At 43.4% G+C, this 17,534-nt stretch overlaps 1 pseudogene; it reads right to left on the reverse strand.

The window, feature by feature from the left end:
- Positions 1 to 430: 430 nt before the first annotated feature.
- Positions 431 to 17,534, reverse strand: part of LOC130018088 (RNA-binding motif protein, X-linked 2-like) — a 34,936-nt pseudogene continuing 17,832 nt past the window's right edge.

The raw sequence follows: 17,534 nt of genomic DNA on the forward strand, positions 1-17,534 counted from the left end.
GCCCAAAAGAAGTAAGGGCATCAGACTTTAGAGAGTATATGTCTCTCAAGGATTAATGTACATGGGAATAAAATAATTGAGCTTCAAAAGATTTTACATATCAAAAGTGAGAAATAATTGGTTTTGATTTTTAAAAACTGCTTCTTATAATAGTTCAAATCTGGGGCCAGAGAGACAGTTTGGTGGACAGGGTGTTTCTCTTCCAGGTAGCTGTCCTAAATTCTGTCCCCAGAACCTCATATAGTCCTGAGCCCTGCAAGGATTGTCCCCTGAGCACAGAGCTAGCAGTAAGTCATTAGTAGAGCTAGGAGTAAGTTATGAGTACCTCCTGGGGGGGACCCAACATACACACATACACACACACACACACACACACAAGAACACACCATTTCATGTCCAATTCTACCAAGCAATTCAATCGGCTGCAGTCTCAGTGATGCCTGTAGTCTCTGGAATTGGGGGATCCCAAATCCCTGGAGTGCCAGGATTTGATACCTGTGGGATATATCATTTCTCCTACTCCTACTCTTATGACCATGCCATTCAGAACACTCCTTGTGCCTGCCAGCCAATGTGGGTATCTGACCTTTGATCTCTGTCCCTATCCCTGTTCTTTTCTTCCCTTTCCTCCCTCCTACTTAAGAACCTGTATTCCTGTTTGGGCTTTTCCTTTTTTGGCTCCCTGTCTCTGGCTTTTGTTCCAGAGTGGTATGCTGTCCTGACCTCAGGAGAGCTGTGGTACTGCTTCAGCCCCTCCTTGGACTCTGACTTCTGAACCTTTTCAGAGTTCTTGCTGTTGAACTTTATACGGTTGGGGGAATTGTTTTCTTTTACATCTTGCTTCTTGGTGATAAAGAGGAGACTGGTGCATCTGGCTGTACCTCCCGCTTTTCTTCATTTTCTGTTTTTCCTTTTTTTCTGGAGATAAAAAAAAATGGATGGGAGCAACAAATAGGAAAAGAAAAAATATACAACTCTCCCCCAAAGTTCCTATTTTCTAAATACACTAGATCAAATGCAGAACCAGGAGTAAGTCAAAGCACCATCAGGTGTGACTCCCACCCCCCAAAAATAACTTGAAGTTGGGGTGGTGGTGCTTGGAGACCCATATAGTATGCAAGAGTTCAAACCCGGATTGGCTGTGTATAAATCAAACACGCTACCCACTCGCTGTCCTATTATCATCCAGTTTAATAATTTGAATTTTAATAGTATATTAATATTCATGGCAAGACAGCAAAAAGAGCAAAGTTTGTAAGATGAAGAGTCAAAGGATCGCAATTGTCACCCTCTAATTTAAAAATGATGAGCTTTGAAAATGTCTTAGAAGATTTTCTAGAAAGTGTGTATGCCCATCAGGATATTCCTTAAATTTACTTTTCTCTAGGGAAGTCAGATGAAATAAAAAGAGTATAGGGGGTGAGCAAAAGGCAGCAGGTAGGGCGTTTGCCTTGCACACTGCCGAACTGGGTTCAATTCCCAGCATCCCATATGGTCCCCTGAGCACCACCAGGTGTAATTCCTGAGTGCAGAGCTAGGAGGAACCCTTGTGTATCACCGGGTAGGAGACAAAAAGAAAAAAAATAGTATGTATATTTGTATCTTGACATGAACTTAAGTTTACTAAGTCACTATTTCTTTAGAGTCTTAGATATGAACATTTTCTTTCTAGAAAATAAACTTACCTTTCTACCGTTAAATAAACAGCTTATTCATCAAAAAAACTAAGACCACCTGGAATCATTTTTGGTCATAACACTTTACCTTTTTTTGTGTTTTTATGGGTTTGTCATCTTCAAAGTCCTCAGCTGAACTGTTTGTAGGCGTGTAAGCCCCACAACCCTTCTCCTGAAGCAATCTGGTCACATCATCCAATTCATCTGAGTCCTTAGAAGCCCTATACTTAGACACATGATCCATTCGAATAGTTCATCCTTTGATCTAAGACAGAAAGCCAACGCATCAGCAAAGTGAGCTCTACTACAAAACGAAATGGCCCACACAAACTTCCTGCTAATTCTATCTCTGGGGAAATCTCCAACACTGTTTGCCCAACTGGTGTGTTTGAGCACTTTTTTTCAGCTAGCAATTTTCTCTGCTCTCAGGGCAATCACAGGCCTGAGGACTACTAAGCCCCTGAGGCAAGTGCACTAGCATCATCGGTCCGTTTAACCCTGTGTGCTATACAAATATTTTTGTGCTCTATTGATGTCATGATATAAAAAAATCTGGGAATTTTTGTGACTAGCTCACACTGATACTTTTTCTGTGAAACAAAAACTCTGGGCAAACAACAAAATATTAATCTCTCATATCAAACAAAAACATTTCATTTTTCAAGAATAGATTTAAAAATTCTTTTTTGATGGTGGGGGATGTTGAACCACTACTGAATGTGCTCAGATCATATGGGGTGTCCAGATCATAACCCTGGTCAGCCACAGGCAAGGGATGAGACCTACCCACTGTAGGATAACTTCACTCTCTGATGCATACTTAATTCTATAGTCATAAGGCACTCAACATTAGTAATGTCTAGCTTTTATTGTTCCAATACAAGGTCTGATTTTAGTGTTACATTTAAGTTGAATATACCTCTTATCATCTATCCTATTTCCCATTTAAAAACATTTTGAGGGGCTTAAGAGATAGCACAGATGATAGGGTGTTTGCCTTGCAAGCGGCCAACCCGTGTTCGATTCCCAGCATCCCATATTGTCCCCCCAACAAGGCTAGGAGTAATTCCTGAGTGCAAAGACAGTAGTCACTGTGCAGCCCCAGGTGTGACCCAAAAAGCAAATTAAATAAATAAATAAAGACATTTTTGAGGTGCCAGAGTGATAGCACAGTGGGTAAGGCATTTACTTTGCACGTGGCTGACACAGGTTCGATCCCCAGCATCCCATATGGTTCCCCCAGCAAGGCCAGGAGTATTTCCTGAGTGCAGAGCCAGGAGTAACCCTGAGCATCGCTGTATATGACCCAAAGAGGGAAAAACTGTTTTGAAAACCATCCCTTCTTTGACTGACTTTGAATATAGGATACATAAAATGAAAACCTATAACCCCATTCCATGCTGTCCTCGTAACTACTTATTACTGGTGCAATCAGTGACAAATTCTCTAAGAGTCACTCTCCTGGGCTGGAGAAATACAGTGGTGAGGAGGGAAAGGTAAGAAACAAAGGCCTCCCTGGACGGGTGGGGAAATAGCTAATACTGAGGAAGAAAAAAGTGCTGACTGGGGCAGAGGCCCATGTAATTGTTTCCTAGAACAATTTCCCCACACCCCTGAAACGTTTATTCTCTCATCCTGGTGGCCCCTGGGCCTGTTTGAATCAGGGGAAAAATCAAACCAAACCATTACATCAGAAACATTCAGCCAAATCCTGCTCCATACTTATACTCACCTTGATTCCACTAAAAGTGTCAACAGCCAGAATTGTGCTCCGCTGCTCTTCATAGCAAAGGAAACAGAATCCTTTGAATTTCCCAGTCTTCTTATCCTGTACCAGATTTATCTTAACAATCTCCCCATATCTATTTACGAAAAAAACACACTATTTGAAGTAAAATGTTCAGAATAGATGATAAACAAAATTTAAATATTGACTATAAAAGACAAAGGTAGAACCAGATGACAAATGAAGGTTAACTAAAAAAGTTATAGGGGGGAGCTAAAGCACAACAGTGGGTAGAGCTCTTGCCTTGCATGCAGTCAACCGGGTTCAATCCCTAGCACCCCATATGGTTCCTTGAGCCCCACCAGGAGTGATCCCTGAGCACCAGTGGTGTAGTACCCCTAAATAAGACAAAAAAGTTAATATAATAGGAAATGTTCCATTTAAAAAGTTGATTGAAGAGAAGAAAAGTGCCTGCCATAGAGGCAGGCTGTGGAGTGGGGGGTGGAAGGTAATATGGAGGGGAAACTGGGGACACTGGTGCTGGGAAATGTACACTGGTGGAGAGATGGGTGTTGGAACACTGACTGAAACAATCTTGAAAATCTTTGTAAGGGTCTATCTCACAGTGATTCAATTAAAAAGAAAGATAAAAGGTTTAAACATAGTGATAATAATTAAGATTCAAAATTCTTGCCTCCCACCTAAATTAACGTACCCAATCATTCCCAGGAGAGATCCCAGAGCACAGAACCAGGAGTAATACCTGAGTAGAGCTTGCCTTGCACATGGCTGACCCAGGTTCAATCCCTGGCATCCCATACATTCTCCTGAGCACCACCAAGAATGATTCCTGAGCATAAAGCCATGTGTATTGTCAGGTGAGGCACAAAAACAAAATAAACTAATATTTTTAATAGAGTCAGAAAAAGAAAATAGGAAGCAGAAAATTCAGTGGTTAGTTATTATATGCCTTGCATGTAGGACACCTAGGCTCAATTCCTGGTACCAAATGCTCCCCCAGGTACCTCCAGAAGTAATCCCCTAGCATCAAGCTGGGAAAAGTTCCCAAGCATCACTGGATAGGGCCAAATAAGAAAAAAATAAAATAAAATAAAAATTGATGAATATATTATAAACATAATCATAGACACAGATTTCTGCAAAAATCTAGCATCTTTAACATAAAGGACTAAAAACAGCTCAAGTGATGTCAAGAACTATTTACCTACTTAATTGCTGAAGCAATAACACAGCGGGTAGGGTGTCTGCCTTGCATACAGTGGACCCGAGTTCAATTCCTCTATCCCTCTTGGAGAGTTCAGCAAGCTACCAAGAGTATCCCATCCGCAAGGCAGAGCCTGGCAAGCTCCTTTTGGTGTATTTGATATGGCAAAAATAGTCACAACAAGTCCCACAATGGAGATATTACTGGTGCTCGCTGGAGCAAATCGATGAACAACTGGAGGACAGTGTTACAGTGTAATGTTATCTGCCAATGCAATTAGGAGAAAACATATAAATCAAAACTAAAAGGTGAACCCATATTTGTTTGAAGATTAGATGTGATTGTAGTATAGGAAACCCAAAATACTCTTAATTAAGAGTCCAAAATTTACTTAAAATCACAATGCCTAATTAATAGTTACAAATAAACCACTTTCTTGAATTCAAACAGTGATTGATTAATATAATGTAGGAGGAACCACATTTATAATTAGCAATAAAAATAAAATTAAATAAAATTTCAGGGGCCAGAGCAATAGTACGGTAGGGAAGGTACTTACCATGCAAGCGTCAGACACGAATTCGGTCCACAGTATCCCGAATGGTCCCCTAAGCAACGTCAGGAAAAAATTCTGAGTACAGAGCCAGGAGTAACCCCTGAGCATTGCTGTGTATGGTCCAAAAATAAATAAATAAATACATAAACTTGAGGGACGAGAGAAAAGAGTACAGTGGGTAGGGCACATGCCTTACACATATCCCACCTGGGTTCTATTCCCAGTATAAGTTCCCCCAAGCACTGCCAGGTCTAATTCCTGAATGCAGAGTCAGGAATAAACCTGGAGCACGCACAGTATGGCCAAAACAAAAAAAAAGTAAGTAAATACATAAAAAACAATGAAAATGGACTTGAACAGGTCTGGAGAGACAGTACAGGGGTTCAAGCGCTTGCCTAAAATGTGACAGACTTGGCCTAATCCTTGGTATGACATATGGGCCCTGAGCCCTGACACAAGGGATCACTGATAACAAAGCCAGGAATAAGCCATAAGCACCATCAGGTATGAGCCCAAAAGAAAAATAAAGTATAAATTGTATTTTTAGTAATACTTTTTATAAATCCTCAAAGAAACATAAATTTAAATAAATATAAATATATCCCTTGTTGAATGCCCTGCCACAGAGGCAGGGTGGGCTGGGGGGGATGGGGGGTGTGAGGGATACTGGGATCCGTGGTGGTGGGAAATGGGCACTGATGGAGGGATGGGTATTTGATCATTGTATAATTGAAACCCAAGCACAAAAATTTGTAAGTCTACAACTGTACCTCATGGTGTCTCACTAATAAAAAAAAAGAAAAGAAAACCCCTCAAAGATGAATTACCACTAAAGTCACTGGAACAATCCACCCAATAAATAACATTCATGAGGTAATAAACATGTTCATTTGCACTTGTTTAAAAAAAATATATATATATCCCTTGTTGGGCTTAATGGCTCTAGGGTGAGATACAAAAATCTTCAGACAATTACCTCTAAGAAAACATTTTTGGATCATTTTTTAAGCATTATTCATAACAAGAAATGCAAAATAAATTATCTAGTACTTGGTTTGATAAAAACCAGCTCCCGGAAGAAGAACAGTGCAGTCTCCTGCCCCCGTGCCTGACTGTCCTCACCGCCGCTGGGGGCCCTTGGAGGGGAGCGGGTTGAGCTTTCCTCCCCGCCCCGACCAGGGCTCCGGCAGCCAAAGACCTCCAGGACCAGCCACCACCATGCTGAAACCACTCTCCGCACACATGAAGGTACTGGCAGAGGGACAAAGTCACGCGGGTTCCGGGGCCGAGATCTCCAAGCCTACTAGGATTTGGGCCGAGCATCCTCCACCCAGATCCTCCAAATTCCAGTAGGCGGGGGTCACACCCACCAACTGGCCCCCTGGCGCCGTTTAATCCCATCAGCGGCCAAGACTCAGAGACTATAAAAACCAGCTCCCGGACATCCTATTATGACATCTTATTATCTCATTCCTACTTTGGACAAACTGGCAGGCTACCGAATGTAGCCTGCACACACGGCAGAGTCTGGCAAACTCCCTGTGGCATACCCAATATGCCAAATACCAGTAACAATGATGGGTCTTATTCTCCTAAAGAGCCTTGAATATAATCTCAGGGCTAGGATGAAGGAGACGTTACTGGGGCCTGCTCGAGGCAATCGAAGATTAACAGGATGATCTGTGATTTGTGTGATTTGTGGTTCGAGGGCAGGCTTAAGTGGCGGTCAGACAATCTGAAATAAAGGGGGTGATAATGTGTAATGGTGGTGGAATTGGTGCTGGAATACTGAACGTAATATATTTTTGTGAAAAATTTTATAAAAATAAAATTGGGGGAAAATATCCTTTGTTGTTGGTTAGGATAAGACAACATAATCAAAACACTAAAAATCCTTCTCAAAATTAATATATAAACTTCATTCAATTCCAGTTTTAATTTATGCACACCTTTTTTTCCCTGGAGCAGAGTAAATTGTTTCCAACATTCTTGGGGGAAAATGAACATAAGAATAACTAGGAATGGGGCTGGAGTGATAGCACGGCAGATATGGCATTAGCTTTGCATGTGGCAAACCCGGGTTCAATTCCCAGCATTCCACAATGGTACCCTGAGCACTGCCAGGTGTAATTTCTGAGTACAAAACCAGGAGTACACCCCTGTGCATTGCCGGGTGTGACCCAAAGAGGAAGAAAAAAGAACTAGGAAAACTTGGAAGAGCTTATAAGATTAACTAGTTGGTATGTGCTCATGAAGAGACAAAACAATAAAATGAAAGGAAAAAACCAAGAAAGTATATATGAATTAGTATACAAATATGGTAAGGTTAAAGTTTCAAATTGTGTGGGTAAAATAAAAAACAGTGCTACAAAAATTAGCCATTTGAAAAGACAAACTGAATCTGTATCATACAAATAACCATAAAAATAACTCTAAATCTATCAGGGATTTCAATTTATGGCACTAAAATAATACACATGAGAAAAAAAGCAGATCGGTGGGTGAGTAGAAACACTTATATAATTGATTCGAAATCCAGAAACATGAAAGAATGATACACATTCCCACTTAAATAATCAAACGGCGGAGGCGGGGGTGGGGAAGAGGGAGAGTTGGTTCCGAGTCCACCAGAAATGATTTCAGACTACTGAGTCAGGATTATCAACTCTTGAGCACCACTGGCTGTGGCCAAAAAAAAAAAAAAAGCAAAACCAGAAAACAAAAACCGCATGTGTACCCCAAACCTACCAGGAGTAATCACGGAGTACAGAGTCAGGAGTAAACCCTGAGCGCAGTTGGGAGTTCCCAGCCTCAATGAAAAATAGAGAAATAAAATCAAAGGGAAGACTACAAAAGGTACAACATGATGGAAGTTTGAGGGTAATGGAACTGATCTTCAATCTAATTGAGGCGATGAATATAAAATTCTATGCACTAAAAACTTATAGGGCCCAGGAAGGTAGCTCAGCATTACAGCACATGTGAGACCCTGTTATCAATACTTAAAACAAACTTTTAAAAATGAACACCCTAAAAATGTGTTTTATCCTATAATAAATACCCAGTGGTGCTCGGGGGTTACTCCTACCTCTATGCTCAGGGGTCATTCTAGGCACTCTATGGGACCATATGTGGTGCTGGGGATTAAAACACGACCAGCCACATGCAAGACAAGCACCTTAACCCTGAAATTTCTGGCAAAATAAAAAAGACTAAGAGATTTTTATAATTTACATGACAGATCAAGGACCAGAAAGTAATTTTCTCCTACAATAAAGGGATTATCAGCAAGCTGGGTAGACGGCTAAAAGGGCTGGTACAACTGCATTGCATGCTGGAGACCCAGGGTTGGTCACCAGCACCACATGGTCCCCTGAGCACCAGTGAGAACGACCCCGAGCAATGGATTGGGAGTAGCCCCTAAGCACCACTGGGTATGGTCCAGAAACAAAAAAGGGCTTTTTGAGATAGGAGGTGAAACTGAATAAAACAGAAAGGTTTGATAATAGTTCTGTATCACAGTTGATTTCCTGATGGCATTATTCCTTTGGAAAAACAAACTGAAGAATTTTGATACTGGGCTGGAGGGAAGCACAAAGGCCTTGTGACTGGGGTTCAATCCCCAGCATCCCATGTGCTGCCCCAAGCACCGCCACGAGTAATTCCTGAGTGCACAGCCAGGAGTAATCCCTGAGCATCGCCAAGTATGGTCCAAACACACAAATCATGTCTTGCAAAGGACTCTCTGATAATTAGTAAAATCAGAAAACGTGAAACAGGTAAAAATAGTAATAACAATTGGTACTATGCTAATATACAGGAACTTGGCTAAGGGGATACAGTGGCATTCCTTACATTTTATAATTTTTCTGTATTGGTTTTGAAATAAAAGTATAAAATACATGAACATGAAATATAAGCAGTATTTCGAGATAAAAATCAAAGAAACAGTAGAGGAACCGGTTAAAAATGCCTCTCTAGATCTTAAATTGAAAACTTCTCAACATCAAAGAATACTGGCACAGTCCTACCACACATCAAATTGGAGAAGGACACACAGGAGAGTTCAGTGGCAAATTCTGGCTGTGTTCAAGAAACCATATAAAGGGCCCAAATTGGAACCACTATTGAAGCTAAAAATGGTATGCAAGGAAGGGACCATAATCTATGTATTCTGTCCAGCCTAATATATCACATTTTAAAAATCAATAAATACATGATAAAACCGGCAAAGCCGGGCAAGCTACCCATGACATATTTGGTATGCCAAACACAGTAACAAATGTCATAATGGAGACGTTCATGAGCGGACTCGAGCAAATCGATGGACAATGGGAGGACAGTGACAGTGACAGTGATGTGATAAAATGATATAACAAAACTAATATCCATAATCTATCAAAGAGGCTTGTAAAATCACTAAGAATATGAGGAACACATCTGTAGAAAAAATAGGCAATATACATAACATACTAAAAGGAATAAATGACCTGCTGATCAAGGAAAAAGATGTTTAATGTTTAATGTTTAATGTCACTGATGGTGACCTTAAAAGCAAAGTAAAAGAATTAGCAAGTATGTAGCAAAACTGAAAACATGTGATCTAGGGGGCTGAGCAATACCACAGTGGGTGGGGCGTTTGCCTTACACGCGGACGACCCGGGTTCAATCCCTGGCATCCCTGATGGTCCCCGGGACACTGCCAGGAGGAATTCCTGAGTGCAAAGCCAGAAGTAACCCCTGAGCATTGCTTGGTGTGACCCCCTAACAAAACGTGATATCTAAGCTGTAACCACTGAAACTTTGAAATGTTCTTGCCAAGTTTACAGGTGGGGGATGGGTTGGGGGTTTGGGGGTTGTGGTGGGTAGGGAATATGAGAACACTTTTAGTAGGATTAGTGTTGAAATACATGTCTAAAACTCAACTGTAAATTACTTTGGAAACCACAAGTCTTCAATAAAATAAATTTAAGAAAGTCAATGGCAAATATTTTTTACAATGACAAAACTCTGCTGATTAGAATTCATAAAAAAAGAGACATTCTTTTGAGGGGAAATCTGGAAGACCTTTCTAGAAAGCTATCTGACAATAATATAACTTCTTCTTAAAGTAACATTTAAAAGTTAGCAAAGAGGGACTGGAGAGAGAGGACAGCAGGCAGGGTGATTGCCTTGCACAAAACCACCCATCTTTGATCACCCCATATGGTCCCTTGAGTTCTTCAGGAATGATACTTAAACAGAGACTAGTGAGGCTTCAAAACTAAAAAAATTGAATCAGTAAAGAGAAAACTTGCAATGTAAATCCAATAACTGCACAAAAAAGAGCTGCATACTAAAATGTATATTATGGTTTACTTTACAATAGCAAACTACTGGAAACATTGCCAACAATTAAAAGACAATTAAGAAACCTACCAATGTTTTTCCTGCTTACCTACCCACTGTACTCTGGTCCTCCTTCCTATATTCTTTTCTATACCATTTCTTCACAAGTTGTAAGTACTAATGTAATTCTCTGCTAATAAAAAACAAAACTCTGTAGTGAATTTGCCAATGGTTGTTTGTTGTCCTTAGCTTTCAGTCTCCAGATAAAACACTTTTCCAAAATTTCAAAGAGAGTTCCATAAGTCCCTCACACTAACCCCACAAAGTCAACTACTCCGTTTGAACCCAATCCTAGACAACTGATCTAAATCAAAAATAGTTTTCAAAGTCATTATTAACAATGGCAAAAGTTCTTCATGAAGAACACGGTAGAATGAGAATTAGAATACACATACTAGCTGACCATCACTCAAAAATAACAAGACAAACACATCTAGATCAGGTCTTGAACCACCCGTCCATGGACCAGTCTGCAGGCCAGTGATATTCAAGGATGCAGCCCTAGATGTGAGACTACACCAGGAACAGATACCATGAAGAAATGGACATAATCATGGGCTGTACCTACTGTCAATTTCCCAAATACCCAGAAGCTAGGAGAAAGACACCTCTACCCCTGCCAGAGCTCTCAGCCTGAGTGGGGTGCCCAAAACCTATACCCATGGCTCACTTCTCACAAACATTGCCAAATTGCTTTCTCATGGCCCTCTAACCTCTATGGTACGCATCCCCTGACCAGAACCTACTGTCCACTAAGCTGTCCAGCCATAGGAGATCTGGTCGGTTCAGTAACCTCAAACTTATCTGGAAACAAAGAAAGCAAACTACTACCTAAATCATTTTCTTTTTCTCCTAAATTGTGTACACTTTGCCCTAAGTGAATAGTGTCACACAGGTGCGGGCAGAGAAGGGCTCTTATCCCGAGTTTGTAGGGGGTCAAAAAGTAACTATGTAGGGGGACTCTAGATCTCTGGGAGTCTTTTAATCTGCTCTACTGCAGGTCCAGGTTTAAAAAGTCTCAATGAAAGATCAATGAAACAGCCATAGAGAAAATACAGGGGGGTACAACCCTTCTCTTACATGCAGCTGTCGGGAGTTCAATGCCCAGCACCACACACCATGGGCGGACCTCCAACCACTACCGAGAATGATTTCTGGGGCTAGAGTGATAGCACAGCACGTAGGGCATTTGCCTTGCACGTGGCCAACCCGTTTCAATTCCCAGCATCCCATATGGTCCCCCGAGCACCGGCAGGAGTAATTCCTGAGTGTAGGAGACACGAGTAACCCTTGTGCATTGCCGGGTGTGACTCAAAAAGAAAAAAGAAGAGTAACTCCTAAGCAGAGTCAGGAGTAAACCCTAAAGGAGTCCCCGTAACGCAAAAAGGAGAACAAAAGCAATAGAAGCAGAGTAGAAGCCTCAAGACAAGTTGCTGGATTCTCCACACTGGGAGAGCTCTAGATCTATGTCCTTGATAGAGCTAAAGCAAAAACTTGAATTGAGAAATCCCTATGCAGAAATGCCAGGCAGCCTACAATTTGTAAGGAAAAAAAAATTTATCATCGTGGAAGAAAATGACACCGATTATCCAGAAAGTGGGCTGGAGTAATAGCATAGTGGTAGGGCGTTTGCCTTGCACGTAGCCAACATGGCCGTCCTGAGTTCAATTCCTCCGCCCCTCTCGGAGAGCCCAGCAAGCTACCGAGAGTATCTCGCCCGCACAGCAGAGCCTGGCAAGCTACCCGTGATATATTCTATATGCCAAACACAGTAACAAGTGTCACAATGGAGGCATTACTGGGCCAGCTCGAGCAAATCGATGAACAGGCGGACCGTGACCGTGACCAATCCAGAAAGTAGAAAATGAATGCGGACTTACTGGGACATCCCCTTCAGTCAGTTCATAAGGAAGTCCGCCTAGAAGAGAAAAATCACATTTCAGTTCAAACATTAACCAAGCATGCACTATGCACCAGATCTAGGCCTTGCCTTGAGGTTACCAAAAAAGAGGATCTGAACTCACAATCTGATAGAATACAGTACACCAGCTGTATAGAAAAAGTCTTTAAATTTTCTTGGGAAGGTCAAGAAAACCAATAATGTAGGGAATATTGTCTGACATGGAGACAGGGGGAAGGTGGGAAAGAGGGGTATACTAGGGATATTGGTGGTTGGTCATGTGAAGTGGTGAAGGGATGGGTGTTTGATCATTGTGTGGTTGTAAGCCAAATATGAAAGCTTGTAACTATCTAACGGTGATTCAATAAAATCAAAATACAACAACAGAAAACCAGTAATGGAACAAACTAATTTTGCCTCAAACCCCCAATTTTTTTAATTTTTGAATTGCTTAGTTTCAATTATCTTGCGACATCCAACTACGTGAAAGGATCATTCCTAGAGGTATTCAGGGGACCATAAGTGGTAAGTGGTAAAGTGGTATGCAACTAAGGTTAGCCAAGTTCAAGGCCTTACCCGAATACTCTTGCTGGCCCTAAGAATCAAAACTTTGTATACAAAGGAGTTAGTTTCCAACACGATAAATATATCTTAAAATATATTATCAGCAGTTAAAGAGAGAGTAGATCAGACGCTGCCTTACATGTAGCCACCCAAACCTCGATCCACAGTACCCAATATGATTCCCCCAAGCCCAGAGTGATCTCTGAATGTAGACCCAGGAGTAACTCTTGACCATAGCACGAGTGGCCCCAAAACCAAAATATATGTGTGTATAGATATGATTGTATATGCATACATATGTGTATATATATGTGCATATGCATACATATATATATGTGTGTGTGTTTATATACATATAAATAAAGTAGACCAGAGTCATACTAGAGCAGGTAGAGAGTCTGTCTTGTATGAAGCTCTCACAGGTTCAATTCCCTGCACCACAGATGGTCCCCAAGCCCCACCAGAAGGAAGCCCTGAGCTTAGAACCAGGAGTAAACCTGAACACCAATGTGGCCCAAAAATACAAAAAATATGTTGAAGTTATCTTCTCTTTATCCACCATAGCTACCTTCAAAATCAAATGATTTCAAGGGAACTTTACAAAGAGTGCCCAGGGACCATTCCGTGGATATTCAGTCAGACAACTCACTGAAAGGGCCATAGGATGTGGTGTTGCACTGAAACTGCAGATTGGGGAACCTCCAGTGCCACCTGGAAGTGCTCTAGGGCCACCAAGGCTACAGCTGTTGAAGCTGTGAGCAGGGCTTTTAGTGCTGTGGGACATCAGACCTAGTTTAATAATCTACGCTCCTAACCCGCTATCTCCTTACCCCCAAAATCAGTTTAAATATGCAAATATTAACCCTACCTCACAAAAACTAAGCATTATAAGAAAACTTTTAGGCATATCAAAAAAGTAAACCCTCATTCAAACATGTCCTACCTGTATAAATGTGTTTATTAGTATGACTCACGATATTGTTTAAAGCAGCTAGAAATGTATTCCAGGCATGCAAGGAGAGGACTGGGAAAGTGAAAAGGGACAGGAGGAAGGAGAAGAGAGGAGTGAGGGGTAGGGGAGGAGAAAAGAAAGAGAGGGAAGGGGTGGAAGAGAGAAAGGGAAAGTGGGCAATTGGAAAGGAAAGAGGACGGTAAGGAAAAAGAAAAAGGGCATGGGGCACAGGAAAGTGGGAGAGGTAGGAGGGGTGGAAGAAGGCAAAAAGGAGAAAGAGGGAAGGGTAAGGGGAGAGGGAAGAAATGAGAAGTAAAGAGAGGTATGGGGAAGGCTAGGGAGAGGAAATCAGGGAAGGGAAGGGGAAGAAGAAGAGGAGAGAGAAGGGGAAGAGGAGAGGGAATAAGAATACTGGGGAGAAGGGAAGGGAAGAAGGAACAAGTGAGAGGATTATATGTGGATGAGAAGGGTAAGGGGAGTATAGGATAACACTCTTTTGTCCTTCCTCAGGTAGCTTAGGTTTGTCAGCTCACACCCATCTAAGGACACTGAACTTGTAAGCAATGTCCTTTCTGTGTGGACACAGGGAGACAGTTAATATTATGCTTTGTAACGTGGGAGTTGATTGACTCCGAATAATATTTACTCCTGGGCATCTGATTTCTTGACTCAATTTCCCTTAGTTCCTAGCACCCCAAAAGCAGGGTCCTGACGAGGGACTGAATGGACCCAGGGCAAACAGTGAGCTACCCTGGCATCAAAATGGGCCAGGCCAAAGAGCCACGATACTCAACTATAAGTTGAGGGCATGATCATGGACAAATGCTGTCATGATCCAAAAGTAAGTAACGATGAGACTAGGACCCTGCTGGAGCTAGGAAGATTAACCTGGCCTGAGGACTGTGAAATGTATAGTGAGATGTTCTCAGGAAGAACCAAACTAAATTTATATCTCTTAGCACAGCAGGTAGGGCGTTCGCCTTACAAGCGGCCAACATGGCCGACCCGAGTTCGATTCCTCCGCCCCTCTCGGAGAGCCCGGCAAGCTACCGAGAGTATTCGATATGCCAGACACAGTAACAACAAAGTCTCCAATGGAAATGTTACTGGGCCCGCTCGAGCAAATCGACGATCAACGGGAGGGCCTTTTACCTTTACCTTTACTGTGCTCATACAGAATGACACTGCTAGAAATATTAGAAGTAGATTTATTACAACTAATTAAGTAGATTACTAACTGAAGGAAGAACACACCCTTGTTGGGATCCCACCCTTGGGCAGATCTCCTAGTAATCTGGAGTAATCTCTGTAGATGAGATTTTATCCTTGAGTTAATCTCCTGGAGGAGTGGTCTTACCTCTCTTTGTTGATTTGTCAGTATTCAACCCACCTTTATGTCACCGCCTTATGTGACTGCTATATAAACTAAGATGTAAGCTCAGAAAGGGAGTCAGAAGCGAGAGAGCTCAGGCTCCAGAGATCCAAAGTCAGAGCCAGAAGGAGAGAGGTTCCAAGATTGGGGCCTAGGAGAGAAGGAGGCAGAGAAAGACAGGAGTGAAGAGGATTGGAATAAACTACTATTGAGATAGACTGGCCTGTCCCTCGTTTCTTCTTCCGTCTGCCCTTGGCCAACAGCCGTTCCGATCCAGGCCACACACAGCGGCTCAAGAGCACCGAACGCAGGCAGTGAGACAGTGTCATCCAGTGAGCCCGTGAACACACAATCTTCGGCATGATAAGATTTTACAGGGGAGGACAGGGACTGGAGTGATAGAACAGTGGGTAGGGCGTTTGCCTTGCACGTGGCCAAACGGAGTTCGATTCCCAGCATCCAATATGGGCCCAGGAGTAATTCCCGAGTGCATACGCCAGGAGTAACCCCTGTGCAAGGCCGGGTGTGATCCAAAAAGTAAAAAAATAAAAATAAAGAAAACTGTACAACATTAAAAAATACAGGAGGACAGGGGATAAGGAGAGGTTGGGAAGTGGGAAGAAGGGGCGGAGAGCACAGGGCTGGGGAACGATCGGGCAAGGGGAGGGGGAGAAGAGAGCAAGAAAACGCAGAGAGGAGGACAGGGGAGAGGGAAATGGGCACGAAGGGGAGGCGGAGAAGAGGGGAGAGGGGATTGAGAAAGGAAATGGGGAGGGGGAAGAGAAATATGGAATGGGGGGGGGAAATGGAAGGAAAAAATAAAAACCTGGAAAAAGAACAGAAATAAGGGTGCTGGAGAAATAGTACCGTGGGTACGGCGCTTGCCCTGCCCGTGGCCAATGTCGGGGGTCCCATCTCTGGCATACCATATATTCCCCAGACACCGCCAGTTGTGATCCTGGTGCATTGAGCCAGGAGAAACCCAGGAGAACTGCCGGGTGTGGCCCCCAAGAAAAGAAGCAGAAATACATGCCGGCAGGGCTGGAGCGCTCGTGTAGTACGTAGGGCAGTCGTCTTGCATGAGGCTGACCCAGGTTCGATCCCTGGCACCATCCCTGGACCATCCCATAGGTTCTGTGAGCATCGCCTGAAGTAACTGCTGAATGCAGAGCCCCGAGTGACGTCTGACCATCGCTGGGTGTCACCTGAACTGTGTGGGGGGGGCGGGGGCGGGGGCGGCGCGAGAGCCAGGGAGAGGAGTGGAATAACGGCAGAAGAGAGGCGGAAGGCTGAAACCCTCCCTTGAAAGCCAGGCGGCGGGGAACCCGAGGCGCACGGCGGCAGAACTCACCCAAGAAGATCCAGGCGCTGCTGTCCTTGTACTCGGCGTGCCAGGACACCTTCTCCGCCACCCCCAGCTGGTCCCCTCGCTCCTTGAGCTCGTTGATTAACTTCAATTTCGTCAACAGGCTGCAGAAGTTGCCGCAGAGTAAAGAAACGGCCCGGCGACCGAGAGCGCCCAACTAGGGGTCCCCTGGAAGAGTGAGTCTCGGCGCCGTCCGGGCTTCATGACCCCCGCCCCCTCGGACGCTTCGCCCCCCGCCCCGCCTCTTCCCTCAGCTCCTCCCGCCCCGCATCCCAATCCCCCAGCCCCGACCTCCCACACTCCACGGAGGACAACCGGAGCCTTACTTCATCTTCCACAGGTTTCCGCTCCAAGATGCGGATGTAACGACCTCTGGAAAAAGCCGTTTAACGGTCGCCCGGCTTCAGCGAGCAATCCCATTGGACTAGAGCTGCCCCGGAAGAGATAATTCAAACCGGAAGAGATTAGGCACGTCGGGACGTAATGCGAGGAACGCATGCGCACTAGAAGCGGCACGTGTCTCACGTGGACAGTTTAGCTTTTTCACCCCTCCGTTTCCCCCTCCCCATTTCCTTTCTCATTCCCCTCTCCCCTCTTCTCCCTTCCCCTTCATGTCCACTTGGCTTTCTGGGTCCTTCTCTCTGCCTCTCCTTGCTCTGCTCTCGCCCTCCTCTTGCCTTTCTCTCCCACTCTCCTTCCTCTTCCCCCTCTCCGTGCTCTCCCCATCCCCTGTCCTCCTGTTTTTTTTAATGTTGTACAGTTTTATTTATTTTTAATTTTTAGTTTTCTTTACTTTTTGGGTCACACAC

This window comes from Sorex fumeus, unplaced genomic scaffold (assembly GCF_029834395.1).
Source record: "Sorex fumeus unplaced genomic scaffold, SorFum_2.1 ptg000236l, whole genome shotgun sequence".
Classification (NCBI taxonomy): domain Eukaryota; kingdom Metazoa; phylum Chordata; class Mammalia; order Eulipotyphla; family Soricidae; genus Sorex; species Sorex fumeus.